Below are 19,223 nucleotides of genomic sequence, written 5' to 3'. Positions count from 1 at the left end.
GACAACGGTTTGAAGACAACCTGTATCATTGTATGCAAGTTGGCGGACAACATTTTCAGCATTTACTTGACTAATACCGTAAGTTTTGAAGTAAAATTAAATCGATTTTCGCATTTCTCGTCAAAAATATTGTTCGTATTTTCAAAGCTATATTTTCTAAAATAATGAATCGATTTTCAAAAAGTAAGAATCGATGTATAGAGAATTAAAAGCCCTTTCTAATGACCCCCACTTGAACCCCATTCCCATTTGAAAAAAATTAGGGGATAGCAACCACACCAAACAGGTACTTTTTGTGGTTGTTCCAATGTAACTCGTAGGTTTTCTTTAGCCCAGCTACAGTAATTTTGATTGTTTATTTACACATCCACCAATTTTGAAAAGAGCTTCATCACTAATGATGATTTTGTTAAAAAAAATCATCATTTTCTTCTTTCACTGCAAGAGCTCAAGTAACCAATGTACGACCATGACCAAATCCATGATCTGTTGGCCATAATTCTTGTATTAACTGTATTTTGTGAGCCTTTAGTGAAGATCCTTATACAAGATATTGAATAAAGTGGTTTGTTTAGTGCCTAATAGCTGTCAACGATGACGAACTGATGTATTTGGTTCTGCAGTGACACTATCATTGGCAACTGCAACATTTTCTTCTGAACGACCACTATGACTGTAAATTTTACCTCTTTGATCTTGAATTGAATCAGTTTCTTGAAATTTATTCACAATATTACGAATTTGTTTGTTGGACAATTTGTTTTTCCATATTTTGTATGATATTTTCTTCCAACTTCTGCATATAACTTTAATCCAATTTAAAATAATTTTTAACAATAAAGACGTGTTGTTTTAGTACAAAAACCCCGAGGTAACGAATTTCGGCTAAGTTTATAACGAATTTTCACAAAACTCCAGGAGACGTCGTGGAAACCGGCCACCCTGGGCAGTAAGTACCTCGGAGACCGTTGCCGTCGTGATATTCGTGTTCAGCGATCCCAAAAACCCCCGAGTAGCAAAATTGAACTCATTTCCGTCAATATTTTCTGAGTTATAAATTTTTCATATTTTATCTCTGAGAGATACAATTTTAAAAATGCATTTTTCTTATGCACCGATGCAATTTTCATTTCTCATTGATCACATAGGGTCACAAACTTTCTGGACGCTCTAACGAATCGAATGCAAAAAACCGCATCACGATCCAACTTACTGCACAGATTTCAGAGGTTCAGAGCTTTATTTCCTCGACTATTAATACTTACAGATTTTTTAAGTCGGTTATTATTTTGATTTGAGTTAACGTCATAGGTAATAATGGTTGGTAACGATGATTGTACCAAATTAAAAAAAATGGTACTTTGTAAATACTTCTATACCTAGATATGTGCTTATTTGATATTTTTTCTTGTAGCCTTTTGTTAGAAATCAACATCTGGAATAAAGCTACCGTTTACCTTTCATGGTTTGAAATAACTAAAGTAATAATTATTTCAGCAGGTGTGTAAACTACAGTGTTAATGATTTAAACTCTATTTACATTCTTTTGTTTTAAATTTAATTCCTCTTACGACAGTTGCACTTTATTCCCTCGGCATGCAATCAATTGTCTGCGTGGAACTGTTGGTAGAAGGAATTGTCAAAAATTATTTATTAAATAATTACAAAATAACTGTTGTTAGGCTACACTTGATTTTAAACAGTTATTTCATGTTTACTCTATTNTTCATTTTATTACTTTAGTATTATTTTATTTAATGAGAACTACCTACAAAGTATTTTAAATTTTCCCGCGACACCACTTTGATATTAAACTGACTTTGGTAAGTAACTAGATATGTTAAGTTGGCAACGCTGCGAAATCTTGTTACAATTAGTGTCGTTTCATTAAAACACATGACATATAAATGAGGCATAGGCGTAGCTAGAATTTTTACTTAGGGTGGGCTCAGGGCTGCAAGTTCTATGGAGTCTCTAAAAAATAGCTCTCGCAATCAACAACTTGCCGAATAAAATTATAAAAACCTGAACACAGTTCTTTAAAAAAAAAAGTCACGTAGTCAGCGACTTACCGACATGCCGATATGATAGACGATAATATTAGATCTTTTTTCTGGGGTGGGCACCGGGCTTTCTGGGGTGGGCCGTGCACACCCCTGCTCCCCCCTAGCTACGCCCATGGATAAATCCTTATTAGAGATCGGGAACTCGGTAAAATTCATATCGAGCAATATGACAACGGAGCGGCGGTTAACACGACGTACTAAGCTATCCAACAATACGCAATTCAGTTGGTGTTGGTATCTGGAATTGGACCGTGTCGGAGTGTTTTTTGCGTACCACTATTTCCTTTTCTTGAGGCGCTTTCCAGCGCGTGAGCGAAAAATGGACTCGAACGGGTCGTGCGTGTATTGAAAATAGTAGTGGACATTTTGAACATATGTTGTGGTTTGTTTTGTACTTGTGCGTTTAAAAATGACTGAATTTTGCTTTTTGGTAAGTCATTAAATTATTTTTAATACGTATGATTATTTGGACGTGAATCTTTGGGTACTTTAATTACATATTTTTCATATTCATAATTTGATTAAAAGTTCCTGTTTTAAGAGATTCATAATTACTAAAATCCGAGCTAAAATTTAAGCACACTATCTTCGTACTACAAAGTCGATACATTTTATTTTATTTATTTAAACACTGAAAAACAATTGTCTTTAAATTTACTAAATGTTTCACAATAATAGTTGTTTACATATTTGTTATTCCGTAGGACACGTCTGCCGCATGCACACGTGGTGTGCATCAGCTGTGTAACATTAGGTTAAGCGCTGTTGTCACGTTGTTATGAAACTCCCCAATATTAATGCTCGCTGTATTTTGAAAACTATTAATCTTATGCCCCTGTAGTATACCACTTTTTTGTTCACTTATGATTACTCTATCTCATGCTGAAGTAACAGCAGTCAAACTTCTTACACCCTGTATATGTAAGTATTTGCATAATAGCATGAAACAAATAAGGTTCACATGGAACTCACCATAAAATATATAGGTACGTTATAATAAGTACCAGCAAATGTTAACAAAATAATAATTTAATAAACAGTTGCCCTAAACGTTCCGCGGTTAATTGTCTTCAGCGATCGGTAAATACCCATTTAAAAAAAAATAACCGTCAACATTATCCGAGGTCACAGGCGCATATCTAAAATAGTCGAAGAGTTTAATGGATAATGGTGGCGAAGCATCATGTACTTCACATTTTAATAAACCCACTATCAGTGTAATTGTACAATAACATGTACATGTTTGCCACTGACCTGAAGCTTCGCATCGATCAATTTATTCAGTACGTATCTAGCGGCACCCTGCCGACCTGGCGTGCGTTGTGTATTGTGAGTATAGAGCGGCACATGGTGTGACCACAGATTTAGCATATTAGATTTTATGAACACAATATTTTGCCATTCTATTTATTGTTTAATTATTATAGAAATATTTATCACTGGGGAAAAATGTTAATTAATGTAAAGATTTTAAATAAAATTCTGAAAAAGTTGTTGAGCCAGGGCCAGTGCAAAACTTAAAGTGGTCTATTATAGGTATAAATAGTTATATTAACGAATTTGAATGAATTTAATCAATAGTTGTATCGGAGAACGTCTACCTATGTCTAGGCAATGTCAAAATATTTGCAACTATTTCACAATCTATTTATAAGTCAATGTCAAATGCACCGTCACTGTTCAAGTGGCCCATAATCCAACAAGCTGTATGCAAATTTATTTTATATGCCGTTTTAATTATATTTTTGTTATGAAAGACATATTTTTTATTTTTATGTCTTGCCTGATACGGAAATACCCATGATGAAGGATCTACCAATGAACTTGTCAGATTTGAATACCGGACTTGCGATTAAGTTAAATTAATTGCCGATTCCAATAAGTCTCGAAATACTTATATAATTTTTAATTCTATAAATTGTCTATATCGCATTAGTCCATTAATATTTTTTATATGTACCTATACTTAGCTAAAACTGTATTGTGGGATATGTGTCTGGTAACCAGTATGTTGGCTTCAAAACAACGTCAGACAATGAACCGAATAATATCTATAATTAATATTATTCATATACGATTCGCACACAAACGAACAGAAATAAAAATAAATTATAGCTATTAAATATTTTCGCACAGCCAAATGCGCTAAACAATAATTACCTAGTTAAGTAATCAAATTAAAGTAATTTTATAATTTTATTAGTTAATAATCACGATTGTTTTTATTTATATTCTTATCCAAGTCAAGGTTTTAGTGGGATCAATAAATGAAAGAACACTATATTTTAAATAATTGCCAACGTTTTGGTGTTATTTTACACCATCCTCAGGGCTCTAAAGTGTGTGTAGTGTTCTTTTATATATTGATCTTTATCCCACTAAAACCTTGACTTGGATAACTAATCAAGATCGCAAAACAGTGGAGACGTAATTATATTCTTATATTTGCATTGACTATTTTGACATGAAAGAAAAGGGTGTCTTACAAGGAAATACACAAACTTTAATACTGTTCCTCAGATATAAATAAACAAAAGAGTTTATATAAACTTTTTTTAAAATTTTAAATAACGAGCGTTCAAATAAAAACGTGGTCAAGTTGGTTCTGAAAATTTGGACGTAGGGCGTAGCGTATAGCAAATAACTTAAACGTCATCTGTCAAAGCGCTATATCGCCGCTATCAATTTGAATATTTTCGTTTTAAAAAGCGTTTAAAATGGTGTTTTCTCAAGAACAAAAAGTGTTTATCATAGAGTCCTACTTTAGAAATGGACGCAAGATTGATGGAATATGGAAGTATTCTATTGAGGAATGTTTCATAGAATTTCAAAATCAATTTCCCGGCGTTGTTGAGTATAAAATTTTTCAAAGTGCAGTTCAGCGTTGTGTTAATGTTTTTCGTGAAACGGGCAGTGTAACAAAAAAAGAAGGAAGCGGCCGACCTAAAAAGCGGACTGAAGAATTAAAAGAAAATGTCCAACAAATAATGGAAAATGCGCCAAGAACTTCTGTACGTGTTTTATCACAAATGGTGGGAGTATCAGTCGGTACCTGCCACACAGTGTTAAAAAAAGATTTGCGTTTGTTCTCCTATCGTTTAACTTGTCAGCAAGAACTTCATGAAGTTGATTTTCCGCGACGGGCTGTATTTTGTGAATGATTTTTAAACAACTACGGTGAACTTCATAATATCACCTTTTTTTCTGATGAAGCCTGGTTTCATTTAAGTGGTTACGTAAACTCACAGAATATGAGAATGTGGTCTTCTGAAAAACCAGATAACTTTTTTGTCGAGGGCCCTCTACACGCTCAAAAAATTGGAGTTTGGTGTGCTCTCAATCGAAGGAGGATTTATGGACCTATTTTTTTTAATGGTACTCTTACTGCGCAAAGGTATAGAGAAGAAATTATCGCTCCTTTTGTTAACCAGCTGGAAGAAAACGAAATTACAAACTTTTACTTTCAACAAGATGGCGCAAGGGCACATACGGCAGGCGAGACGATGAATATGTTGAGGGAAGTTTTCCAAAATCGACTAATAAGTCTCAATGCTGAACGTGAATTTCCACCGAGGTCATGTGATATTACGCCGTGTGATTTCTTTTTGTGGCCTTACCTTAAAAACACTATTTTTGAACTGCCTATTCCTGATTTAGACCATCTGCAGGCTCGACTTATAGACAAGATTCGTGAAATTAACAATACCCCGAGCATCTTAGAAAATGTCTTTAATTCTTTAAGGAACAGGTGTGAAAAGTGCTTGGAACAAGGAGGGGGACACTTTCAGCAGCTGCTTTAATTTATTGTTATTGTTATCACGATTATTCTTTAAAATAAAGTTATGTAGTCATTAACGTTATTGAAACTGACAGCTGCTATACAGCTCGTTGAGAAATGAGGTTAAGTTGGTCGCTATAAGCTACTCCCTACGTCCAATGTGTCAGAGCCAACTTCGACCACGTTTTTATTTGAACGCTCGTTATATAAGTTTGTTTAAAAAAGGAACAAAATTAAAAATCAGGTAATGAAATTTTAAATAAAGGGTTTTCCAAATAGGGCGGGTCGATGTTGACAGTCTATGGCGGCTATGTTTTTTGTTCGGCATCTTTCAAATCTGTTGCTTATTATTCAGTCACTGATGCCAAATCATCATGTCAAGTTACACGATTCAACAGCACGTCCAAATGATAAAATTTTATTATCAAAATGAGCGTTCGTTAGTGCAAACGTTGCGCGCCTTGCGCCTATTTTACGGGAGACGCGGTGGCCCTTCAAAGTTAACTCTTCTACGTTTGGTGGCCAAATTCGACACGACCGGTTCGGTAAACAATCAACCAACACCCGTACGTCAAAGGAACGCCAGATCGGGCGAGAACATCGCCGCTGTCCGTGAAAGTGTGCAGAAAAACCCGAGGCAGTTTATTCCTCGCCGTGCACAAGAACTCGGACTTTCGCAGACTTTAACTTGGCGAATTTTGTGTCGGGACTTGGGCCTGCACTCGTACAAGATCCAACTGACCCAGGAGTTACAAGTTAATGACCATAGACAACGCCGTTTGTTCGCTGACTGGGCTTCAGAGCGTTTGGAAGAGGACCCCAATTTTGGCCGAAAAATCATCTTTAGCGACAAGGCGCATTTTTGGATTAATGGCTATGTTAACAAGCAAAATTGCCGTATATGGAACGACGCCACCTCACACGAGATTCACCAGGTGGCAATGCACCCACAAAAAGTTACTGTTTGGTGCGGATTTTGGACCGGCGCGGCGGCATCATTGGTCCGTTCTTCGAAAACGACGTTGGTGAGGCCATCACCGTCAACGGCGAGCGCTACAGATCAATGACCACCAATTTCTTTTGGCCCAAATTGAACGATATGAACGTGGACGACATGTGGTTCCAACAGGACGGCGCTACGTGTCACACAGCGACTGTCTCAATGGATATTCTGCATGAATGATTTGAGGGTATGGTTATCTCTCGCAGAGGTAACGTGAATTGGCCACCAAGATCGTGCGATTTGACCATGCTAGATTTTTTCTTGTGGAGTTTTCTCAAGTCGCAGTCTATGCCAATAAGCCGCAATCGACCGATGCCCTCAAAGTCAACATAACCCAGGCCATAGCTCAAATTCAGCCGGATCTATGCGGCAAAGTCATTCAAAATTGGACCTCTTGGATCCGTGCTACCATGCGGAGCTGCGGCGGGCATTTGAACGATGTCATATTCTATACATAATGGCATACATAGACCTTTCAAATAAAAAAAAAATCCGTTGATATCTCACACACAACTTGTTTTATTCCATATCAACATCGACCCGCCCTTATTGAAAAACCCGTTAGAATTCTCATATTAACTAAATTTTCAGTGTCCACAATTTTTCATAAATTTATATAAAGAAAATTGGGGACATAAATGTTGTTGGCCAAATGAGCATATTGAAATTTTCTACAGCAGAAAAATTTTTTAGGGACGCCTATGAAACTCATTAAATTTTATTGCTAAGCTTTTTTATACATGCTCAACTGACTTCGGAAAGACCTTACTCTTTTTTTTTATTGCCCAATTGAGAAGCAATTATTCGTGAGCTGGTATAGTTGCATCATCTTCTACTAGACTACTAGTAGAATATTTTCTGCTTCTAAATCTTGTAGATGAGCTCGTTCAACTGTTATACTAGCGCTGGGAAGTTTTCCGGTTTCGCACAGTTTGTTGAAAACTCTGATAAATACATTTTTATTAGACATTTGTTAAGTGGAAACTATTGACGATAATCTTCAGCAGCAGCATTAGCATTCCCGTTACAAAAGCCATAAACAAACACCATATTTGCACACTCTAAATTTGAATAAGTTCTCGATAAATATCCTACTTTTGAACTTGGAACATGACATACTATGATTTAAAATTTTTTAAATTTGTAAGTACTCCATAACTTGAAAACAAATGAAAATCGCATTTGAGTTTTTTCTTATTATTTTGACATGTAGAATCCATTCCTGGAGTTTGGTGCTATCCTTCCAATTCACCCTGTATATTTTGAAATATTTTCAGGATGCTACAGGAAATTTTACAAGGTTATACACTAATTTTAGTTACCAGTGCCGTAGATATGGAATTTCAGCCCCTTTCGTAAAGCTTAGCGTCTCCACATTTGACTTTTATAAATATTTAAGCAACAAATTTATTTTTCTCACAGGTGTAAAGAATTTGTGTACACTGGAGCTAAAAAAATACTGAATACAGGGTGTTAATGAACTTATGTCAATAATTTAAAGGAATAAAAAAGGAGCTAAAACTGAGTTAACTGATGTCACAAACTTGTATCGGAAGTTTAAGGTCATAGAGCTAATTAAAAATGTGTTTAAAACTGTTTTGGAACTGCTGAAATACGTGTATTTTATCGCGACCAGTACTTACAAAAAATTCTGTAACATTTTTACGAGTTTCTTATGGAACCGGACTGTATTCGAAAGTCAGTTTGTAATACTTTGTTGTAGTGATTGCTGTGCTGTTTTTTGAAAGTACATTTAATAACCGTATTTCCAAATTTTCATTTGAAAATTGCGCATTTATTTAGCAAAATATGTGGAGCCCCCACTCACGTTTTTCGCATTTCCTATTCGCTGGAGATGCCGCGGCAGCCTAGTTAGATGGACCCCCGGTCCCCGAACCTCACCACTTTAGACTTCTTTTTGTGGGGATATGTGAAAAGTGTTGCGTATTCCTCGGAAGTTCATGACATCGACCAACTGCGACATCGTATTGCCGAAGCTTGTAATACGATTCGAGAGGAAGTGGCAATGTTGCAACAAGTGCGAGCGAATTGGATACGTCGCGCTGAAGCTTGTGTGCAAGCAAATTAAATTTTTACTTACTTTTAAAAGTCCTATCCGCGAGATTATTGTAAAATTTTCTAAAGGAACATAATACAAGACATCTCTCATCTCGTGAGTCTAAATTTTATTAGCTAACTTTTTCTATTTAAACAAATAAGTGAGGAAAACAGTTTTTTCACTTTGCAGGGAAAACCATCAATTTTAGCGAAAAGTGACTCTCAGACAGCTTGTAAGGAGTAAAATTATCTACAAAATGAGATTTGCTAAATTAAAATTGGTTAATAAACAAAAAAGTTATTGCAAAAAAAAACAAGAAAAGTGCTCATTTTTTTATTTGTTTATAACTATCGTATTTATTGTTAAAATTTTATAAAATCTATGACAAATTGAGGATTTTGTCATACTTCAAAAGTGTGCCAAAAGTGGGCGCTGTAGGTGCAATAGTTTTCGCACAATTATATTTGTTTATAACAGAGGCTCCAAAAGTTATGAATTTTAAGCCTCTGTACAGGCGTTAATTTTCAACTAAACATGATTCTGGAAGCGACATTGTAATCTTAAAGACGTAATTAAGCTACCTATTAAAAAATATCACCGTTTTTTTGACATTAACATTCTCAAATTGTGCATTAAAAAACCTTTTAGGTTTTAGGATAGGACTTTTTTCGAGTTTCTCTTTTATTTTCGTTAATTTTTCTGGTGTACAACTCAAAAGGTTACTCCTTGCAATGTTGAGGTAAAATTACAGTTTACTCATCACAAATCCGTGTATTTACCTCATTTTTACATAACGGATATGTAGCAAAAATATTTGACTTAAGTTCATTATACCCTGTTATGTTACTATGTTGCGTAAAATATTGTTTAGTAAGTTGCAGCTTTTTTTGTTTCAAATAGTTCCATAAAAGGCACAGGCTCGATGTAACGTTAGCCACATGCTAGGATATTATTTAATAGGAAATAGAAAGGCTAATTCTGTACTGATTAATAAATCTTATTCAGTTGTACGCATATGTGTGTTGCTTCCGTTGTAATTAAGTGGGATATACATATTCTTCAATACAACTACTACGTTATATGTCCAAGTTATTTGATCCGGGTATGAATTCTGTGTGCAAAAATAATTTAAAGATTGTACAATTATTGTACAACATATTTTCTAGAAAACAGTTCTCATAGCCACCCTCGTGTTGTCCTTTTGTGCCTTAATTTTTAATAATCTTGAACTGTCAACTGTCTCTGTTTTTTCGTGGCAACACTTTAGCGCTCAAATGGCGTAAAATTTTGAGACACCCATTGTGGGTGTAAAATATTTACAAAAAAAACTGACTAGAAATAGAACTGGTGGGCTAATTATTCCTAATTATTTTTTCTTTTTGTAAATTTATCCACATATTTTAGTTACATCCTCTATATGAACAAATATTTATAATTAACATAATCCCATCTCTCTCACCACATACAATTTCTGGAAGCTACAAACACGTTTTTTACTTTTCAAATAAATATATTGTTATAGAGAGAATTTATTGTAAAAATAAACACCACACCTGCGGAAAATCCTTGATCGCTGTATTTAGCTATAGTTTTGAATAATAGTGACTGTGCAAAAACTCTTGTATAACAAGAAACTAAATAATAAATCACTATTATATTATTAAATTCACATTAATATATAAAAATTCCTACTACATATTAATTCCTAAATCCAAGGTTAAATTTTTAGTTCTAATCTTCCATTTTCGAGTGTGTATGCGTTTGTATTTCTGTAGTGGGACACCAAATGCCTTGTCTTTGTCTTATATCATTCATGAAATATAAATAAAATAATAAAACAATGGTGCAAAAGTGGAATATACAAAGAAACATGACTATTGGATTACACATTGAACCAAATATCATTTAGCCATAAGTGGTAATTAATTAACGCTAAGACAATATTTGCTTTAAATAGGCTCCAGAAAGGTTACGATGTTGACATAATAAAAAATATTTTGCTGAACGAATGTATTAAGTATGAAAAAGTTTTTTGTTAAATTTTTTTCATAACTTTACCTACATAACCTATAACTGTGAATAACACTCCCTTCGCTATATTTGAGGTTATAAATCTCGTTTTGTCATTCGAAAGCTTTACTCTTTTTGTTCAAAATCAATTTTCAATTGTTCGGATATCTCCAAGAGATTAATTAATTTAAAGTATTCTTCGATATCTGGAAATTTCACTCTACAGAGCTATGGGATCAAAAGTCTGCTGTACTAGAGCTATTTGTGCTTGAAAATTCGACCCTCAGGGCTATGGGGTTGTAAAGTCTATGGTATTCGAATTTGTTCCGAATGGAAATTCGATTCACAGAGCTATAGTGTTACAGAATCACTTCAGCGGCCATATTGGATCTGCCATAATACCGTGCAACGAATAGTTTTCTCAGCTTTCATAGCGATAGTAATTTGAAAAATTTATGAATTTCCAAATAATTTTTACTCGACGATAATCTTTTCATTTTTAAATGATGTAACATAACCTCAAATATACCAAAACAACGTAGTTTTCACACATACAGGTTTTTTTTTGTTACGCGTTGTGTTGCCCTCTGTTAACGGATTGTATTAACATATCGGAATACCGAAGTCGGAATTGTATAAGTAGTGACATCTATTACAGAAAAGGCAAACGACGAAAACAAAGATGACCACCGGTCGTTGAATTACAAGTGGAAGTGGATCTTATTAGTGGAAGGGCGAAACGGGCGGTGACTATGAGACGCCTTCATTATAGCCATCCTTCTCTATCGCACGGATTTCTACGACTTACTTTATCGCTCTCACGTAATGGCCGATGAACCATGGGGACTTTCCGAACTCGTATACTGTAAAATAATTATAATGCTCTACTAATCTATTATTTTGAAATAATATCTCTATTTTGAGATGCATAAAATGAGAAATAACTTCCTAGGGCATTTTTAATATAACGCCGTAGGAAAAATTGAAAACGCTTTATCGAAGAAGTAAATCTATTAAGTAACATTTATTAATGTCAATACAAAATAAATGTCAAACAAATGTCATATTTACTGTAGTAACAAAATTTTCATACATACCTACATACTAGTAGGATGTTAAGCGTTAAAGAACCACGGGTGTCATAAGATAATCATACTCGGTCAATAATTCGCAATGCACATTACATTATTATCCATATGACACCCTTGGTACCTTAGTATTTTGTGTTGCATAATAAATAAATCTAAACATATTAGATTTCAGTCAGTATCAATGCTGCAGGAGAAACATTTGCTGTCGGTATTTAAATATCAACCGCATTTTCCCGAGTGCAAATTGGTCGGGTGCATAACCAGCGCATTCCCGATCCGAGACGTTGTTAGTTATCAGAACGATGCATTCGGATCTACGCATTTCGCAAAACTTTCACTCGCCGGTACTGAATATTTATGAACATCTTATATAATACAATTAATTGGAATTAATATATTTATCAAGCGATCCGGGCACTAATAACCTGAAGCTCAACGAGTAGCGCTGTACGCGGTTCGATTTTAAAATTTGCAACATGTGTGTAATATGTTGTTCGGAATTCATTAGTTTTTAATTATGTAGTAACGAATATGTTTATGTCATATAATACATATACTTAACACACTGGATAATAAAATAAAACAAGTACAAGCTCTAGTACGAGATAATCTCGGGAATAATAATAAACTGTCCCCTCCCCCACACAATTTCAGATAATTTTAATAAATAATGTTATATTTCTTTACAGTAATATATGTACATTTAAGTACACTGTAGTGGTATGAGATATGACTGCAGTAATATACAGGGTGTTTTCAGGATTCATTGGTCAAACTTGAAATTTGAGTCTGGGTGGTCAAACAAGAAGTTCTATGAAAAATTGTTTGGGAAGGTTTCATTTTCAAGACAGGGGTGTTAATATTTGAAATAAACTGAAGCCGTTTGATATAAAGTGATAAAACTTGGGCAATTATTTTTGTAATTAAAAATAAATGCAATCAAATCTGCTGAATTTGAGAAAAAATAGATTTGTCACTTCAGGTATGTCGGTAGTCAATATGACTGAGAATTCTGGAAATTTGACGTTTGTTTTAAATTTATTGTAGTAAGGGTAATGTTTGGCCAATATAAGAACGTTTGTAATATTTTATGTTTGTGGCGTTTTCAGATACATTTTTTTTATTTAATTAGGATCTCTATATAAAAATTTAAACTAGAAACCCCAAAACAATCTGACAAAGGGTTGATTTTATAAATTTAGTTTTACCGAACCAGAAATATCTCACACTAAGCAGGTCATTTTTCGTGACCTAATCACTAAACACAATAATCACCAATAACCACTAAACACAATAATCACTAATTACAAATTACACAATAATCACTAAAACTTCTTCCTCAAATTTATTTTATACAACTTTTTGTCTGTTATTTTAATCACCAGAATTCAAATCTAAGTTTGGCCAATTATTAATCTCGATACACTTCGCGTATTTTAGTTATTAGCACTTCAAAACTCTGATAGAGAACGTTGGATATAATATAGCCGGTGCGGTTTTTCTTTTGATTCTTATTGTTGTGAGAAGCGAATACATAATAGATTTATATATATTACACAAGTTTAACTCATTTTTATCTAGGTTGCATCACAAATTATGGACATTATATAATGTTTTCAAGCTTGTTTGGTAATCTAGACAGCCTTGATTACAGATTTTTGTCCATTAGTCATCAACTTGGTCGCGTAGAATACTGTATTTGCTAGACTTGCCAAGCTCGTAGCGTAAATTTATTTAATGTCACAATATGTCATATTGTCATAAGACCTTAATCAAATGAAAACTGTTTATGAAATTTATTCACGATTTTTAAATTTTGGAGGTTTCACACTGTAAAAAAATTTCACTCAAATTTCACTCAATTTTACTCAATAATGTATCAATTTCTGTCTACACCCGGTTGAGTGAAATTTTCACTTTATTAGTATGAGTACAACTGAGTGAAACTATTGCATCAGAAATGAGTGAGTTTTATTCAAATCCGAGTTACTGCTAACTATCAATTGAGCGACTTTTGACTATCTATTCTGAGTATATTAAACCAATTTAGAGTTGACTTTTTCTCTAATATGATTTAAATTTAACTATTATTGAGTAATTTTTTACTCAGACTTGGTTTTTAGTTAACTAAATATTGAGTGCAAAATTAGGATATACATTGTTAAAATTAATTCTCTTCGCGGGGCCTCCTCCTGTCCTGGCTGAGACCCGCCAGCTGAGACCCACCGCCGCCGGCTAAGGCCTGGTCTCCTGACTATCACGCTTTTCTGGAGCATCTAACGCGCCCCTATCAACTGTGGTCGAGATAACAGAAGCAATATGTAAGTGGTGCCATCTTCACGGCGCCATTCAAATTATTCGAAATTAATATACATTTAAATTCACTCAGCAATGAGGACATTTACTCTGATTTAGGTATAAGTGGATCAAATACGAGTTTATTTGAAGAATTTATTTAAGGAGTATATTTGAGGATATTTGAGTGCAAGTACTCAGTTTTAGTTTAAATATAATCACAAATGAGTAAAATGATCAAAATGCCAATATTGAGTGAAAATGTACCCAATAATTCCACTCAATGGATTTACTCCGAACCTTTATTGCCTCACTCACGCCGATTTTTTTACAGTGTACAATCTTGAGTGATTAGTACATAAATAGTAGGTGTGTAAGTGAAATTCGATCCCGGTTCCTTAAACAAGAAGGTCAATTTCTTCGAGATTAAAGGTCATCCCACTTAGAACTAATTCGTCCTGCTCCCGTCCAGCTTACTTTTGCTATTTATTTTGTGAAATGTTTTATGAAAGAGTTTATCCCACCGGCCTGCAAAATGTGTTACGTCGCTTGACTGTTTTCCAACGCAATTGTTAGGAATCATCGGAATAGGATATCCTCGGTAAAAAATATTTCTCGACATAGGTAACACACAGATAAGTGTTAACACTTGCTTATTTTTAATTTTTATATATATTTTACTTCGTAATGAAAACTATTGTAGTTACTTTGAAGCAAACCTCAGCTGTTCACATGGAATACGCCAGCCAAGTGTTTATTTGCTTTTGAGATAATGTAATTTATGAGTACCAAAATGTAGCCCGGGATACCGAAACTAAGACAAGGTGTTCTTTGTGACAGTGGCGCCTGGCCAGCGTCCGAATAAGATTGATTATTATGTGTATGCTTGCTTGAATACATTTGTTTAATGAAGAATGATACATATTTGCTAATTAATATAATGGAAACGTATGGAAGGAATCCTAAAGTTAAGGGGAGTGTAACCCCCCGGTAACCTATTTATTTGTTTTTTTATTGACAGAACAGTAACTTTCATTTGTTTCATATACCCTCTTGATTTTTGACGAATAACCCGGCTGTTGTCGAGATAACTGCTTTGCGATGACCCATGTATAAAAGGTAACAATACCAACAATAACATTTACTTTACATAAGTATCCAGTATTCATTTTATGACATGTTAGTTCGCTATTACTTTTTCAAATACCCTCGTACCCTTTCTATTGTATTAAGTACAGTATTATCGTATAGGTTTGCGCTAATGGAAATTTAAATTGGTAAGTGTCAGCATACGTGTATTAAAATTATATAACTTGGAAATTTTGTGTGGGAACAACTTGTTTTAAATCAGTCAATATTTGAAATATGAGCTGTAGGAAATATTTCACCACTTAAGTAAGCATTAAGGGATTGTTTGAAATTTAATTTATGCAAATTGCGTATTTGTCGTTCCAAAGCGCAAATTCACGCGATAATAAAATAACAAGTAGTTGTCTTGGGCCTATGCGGTTTTATTTTAAATTTTCGATAATACTACGAAAGGTTATTAGTACACAGCACACATAAAAATACGATTAACATGCTATTGTACCTAGTTTACGCATTTCAATTGTCACACACGTGTATTGTATTTAAATAAGGTGTCGATTTGAAATTAACATCAGCTCATATAAAGCTTCGTTGAACGTCCAGATACTAGTATTGATACTGAAATACCTCTTGAGCTCGTGAAAATATAAACACACAATCATCCAAGCTTTCATCAGATCATATCAGTGTTTAGATTAACACAAATTTTACTGGTAAAAGTAAATCATGTTGAAAAGAAGTAGAAAGAATAAAAGTACGCATTAAACTAAAAATAATAGTGAATCGTACCTTCTTCCATGAGATTTTTACACTGTAAAACAATAACTGTGTGGAATTCACGTTTCAGTTTCACGGCGGTTAATAATAATTTGTTTGCAATTTTTTTGACCTGAACAATATTTTTGACACACAAATCTTTGGTAAATATAGGCGTTGTGGGTGATTTAAGCTTAAAAGATTAAATAAATAATCCTACGATGTATAGTTATTGGAGATACAAAGTGACAAAGTTTTTGAAAAATATCACATACAGTGTCTCTCTAAAAATCAGGACATACCTCTTTTTTTTTTCAACACAATTCCAGTGATTTTTTTTTTATATATAATGTGGTTCACTATAAACAAGGATACACCTTTAATAATTTTTTTGGGTAGCATGATTTGAATGAATTTTGTTACGATTATCCAGTTGGCACTGTATCGCCTACTCCGTTTTTAAAGCGATTTTTTCAAAAATTACTTTAAATCTGCATATGTGACCTTAATCAACAACATTTTTTTTTATACGTACTTAAAATTTTAAAATGAAGTACCTAACAGTTTAAAAATACTTTAGAAATTGGATCCTTGTGGCTGTCTACAATATCAAAAGAAGTAGACAAAATTTTAGAAGATGTAAATAATACTTGAATAAATATCATATGATTTATCTAATTTTGACATATAAACAAACAGAGCTGAAACTGTCAAATTTGAAAAACAAATGTCATTTCCGGTTGTGAGAACGATAACAGATTGGTTTTTTAAACTAAATTGGTTAGGTTAGGTATAGTTTCATAAAATAACCCTTGAATTATTTTTTGGTGCGTGAATTAATTGGTAAAATACCCAAAAAAACTTAAAAAGGTATTCTGCATTATTAACTGATAAAAATTTTAAATATGGGGTTTTTCATTAACCTACGCAGCCAGATTTTCTTTCGGAAAATAAAAAAAATTGTCATCAACTTTTTTTTCCACGAACATACCCATTTTTATGATAACTAAAATTATATATTTTTTATGATTGGAATTAGTCATGATTAATCAACATTGCTGTGAAAACAATGGCTGAAACTGCTGTCACAAGTCTGTTTACATATTAGTTTTTGTCAAATGCTATTTCTTGCATGATAAACAAACTAGTAAGTGGTTGCTAAAAATTAAAAAATGTTCACAAACAATGAAAAAGTTGACATGATTTTAATTTATGGTGAATGTCAAAAAAAAATGCCAGTAGAGCTGCTAACTTATATTATGGGAGATATCCAGAGCGTCAAGCTGTTAACCCAAAAATATTTACCAGATTAGAACGAATTTTTCGTGCTAACGAAAATGCATTTTCATCAAGAAAAGGGAAAAAAGGACGCCCCTAGACTATTTTTTATGGGGAAAATTAAAAAATCAAGTATATAAGACACCCACGAGAAGTTTGGTGCATTTAAAGCAAAAGATTCGACATGTTTGTGAGAATCTTTCAAGAGAAACGTTGTTTAAAGCTATAAGGGATGTTAGGAAAAAATTGGATACATGCTTAGAAGTAAGAGGCATGCATATCGAACATTTTTTAAAGTAATAATCATAATTTTATATTTTGTTTTGTGTTTTGTTATTAGTTATTGTTATATTTATTAGTTACAATTAAAATTGTTTAATATTTTTTATATTTGGTTATCCTATTTAGCCGTCATTATGTGTATTGTTCTATTTTTCTTCGTGGAGTCACCTTTTTTAAAAAGAACATAGCAACTAATATGTAAACAAATTTGTGACAGGAGTTACAGCGATCGTTTTTCACAGTAATGTTGATTAAGTCATGACTAGTTCCAATACAATAGAATACATACTTATACAGTGTAGGAAAGTACCGATGGTCTATCAGAAGTTACGTGAGAGCGATAAAGTAAGCCATAGAAATCCATGTGACTATCAGACGCCTTCATTATAGCCATCCTTGTCTATCACATGGATTTCTATGGCTTACTTTATCGCTCTCACGTAACTTCTGATAGACCATCGGTACTTTCCTACACTGTATGTACAATGTTTGTTATTGTAACTGTCGTTGTAACTTTTTAAGAAGAGATAGAGAAAAAATTTCTGGACAAAAAATGTTAAAAAAAATAGATAATTAGTTATCATAAAAAATGAGTATGTTCGTGGAAAAAAGTTAATGACGATTTTTTTTTATTTTCCGAATTTTGAAAAAAAGTGCAAAACGGACCTGAGCGAGTCCCTATTCACGCCATCTAAACAGATTTTTGGGACACCCTGTACATCCAAAAGGCCGCTGTATAGTATTTAAATATATCAAAGATCTTAGTAAATTCATGAAACTGAAAAAAAAAAAAATACATTTTGCGAAACGATAGCAATGAACGATTCACTGAACTATGTTGTGAGGTAATAGAAAATTGCACTTCCAAGAAATTATTCTCTAAAATGTCTGAAAATATGTATTAGTGATTACTGACCTGTCACAGGCACCGGTTAACCAACGAACTACAAACTCGCTCACACCTCGTGCGAAAAGCGTGATCTAAGTAAACCGCACAGACGGAGACCCGATATTTCACAAGACGACTAAACCAACAGCGGCGGAAAATTGCTTGCACACCACCACGACCGTCTCGAGATCCCCACCTTACGCACAGGTTCTGCAAGGAAAGTATTGCTAACTGGTCAAGCGTTTCTGGCCAACTATATGCATATCGGTGTTGTTGCCCGCATAAGAGTAAGTTACTCATATCCATATGTGTTGCCCTAGTTAAGGAAATTTCCTTGCTCGCAATTAGGAAAGCAGCCGTCTGATGGAAATAGTTGTTAATGAGAGACAAATGGAATCATTTCTATAACTGTCTCAGTTACTTATTTTGGAATTTAGTTGTCTTCGCACTGAAGCAAAATTGTCGTTTATGATGTTGGTAGTAAGAATGTCAATTTGTTTAAGTTAAAAAAATTTACTTTAGAAATAGAAAATAATAGTACATTATCCTTTCTAGATATTTTAATTAAAATATATGAAAATTTTAAGGATATTGAAAGTAAAACAATCCTTTTTACTTCTACCACAA

The 19,223-nt window shown here is 33.6% G+C and overlaps 1 protein-coding gene across 1 annotated transcript in view; it reads right to left on the bottom strand.

The window, feature by feature from the left end:
- Nucleotides 1-18,838, bottom strand: part of LOC108904345 (fatty acyl-CoA reductase wat-like) — a 45,637-nt gene extending 26,799 nt beyond the window's left edge. The window contains exon 1 of the mRNA XM_018706864.1: nt 18,624-18,838. The gene's annotated coding sequence lies outside the window, so the exon portion shown is untranslated. The remainder of the gene's footprint in view (nt 1-18,623) is intronic.
- Between the last annotated feature and the right edge of the window lie 385 nt (nt 18,839-19,223).

The sequence above is a fragment of the Anoplophora glabripennis genome, unplaced genomic scaffold (assembly GCF_000390285.2).
Source record: "Anoplophora glabripennis isolate ALB-LARVAE unplaced genomic scaffold, Agla_2.0 scaffold13, whole genome shotgun sequence".
Taxonomy (NCBI): domain Eukaryota; kingdom Metazoa; phylum Arthropoda; class Insecta; order Coleoptera; family Cerambycidae; genus Anoplophora; species Anoplophora glabripennis.
Note: the sequence above shows the minus strand (reverse complement) of the source record. Positions and strands in the feature narration are given on the sequence as shown.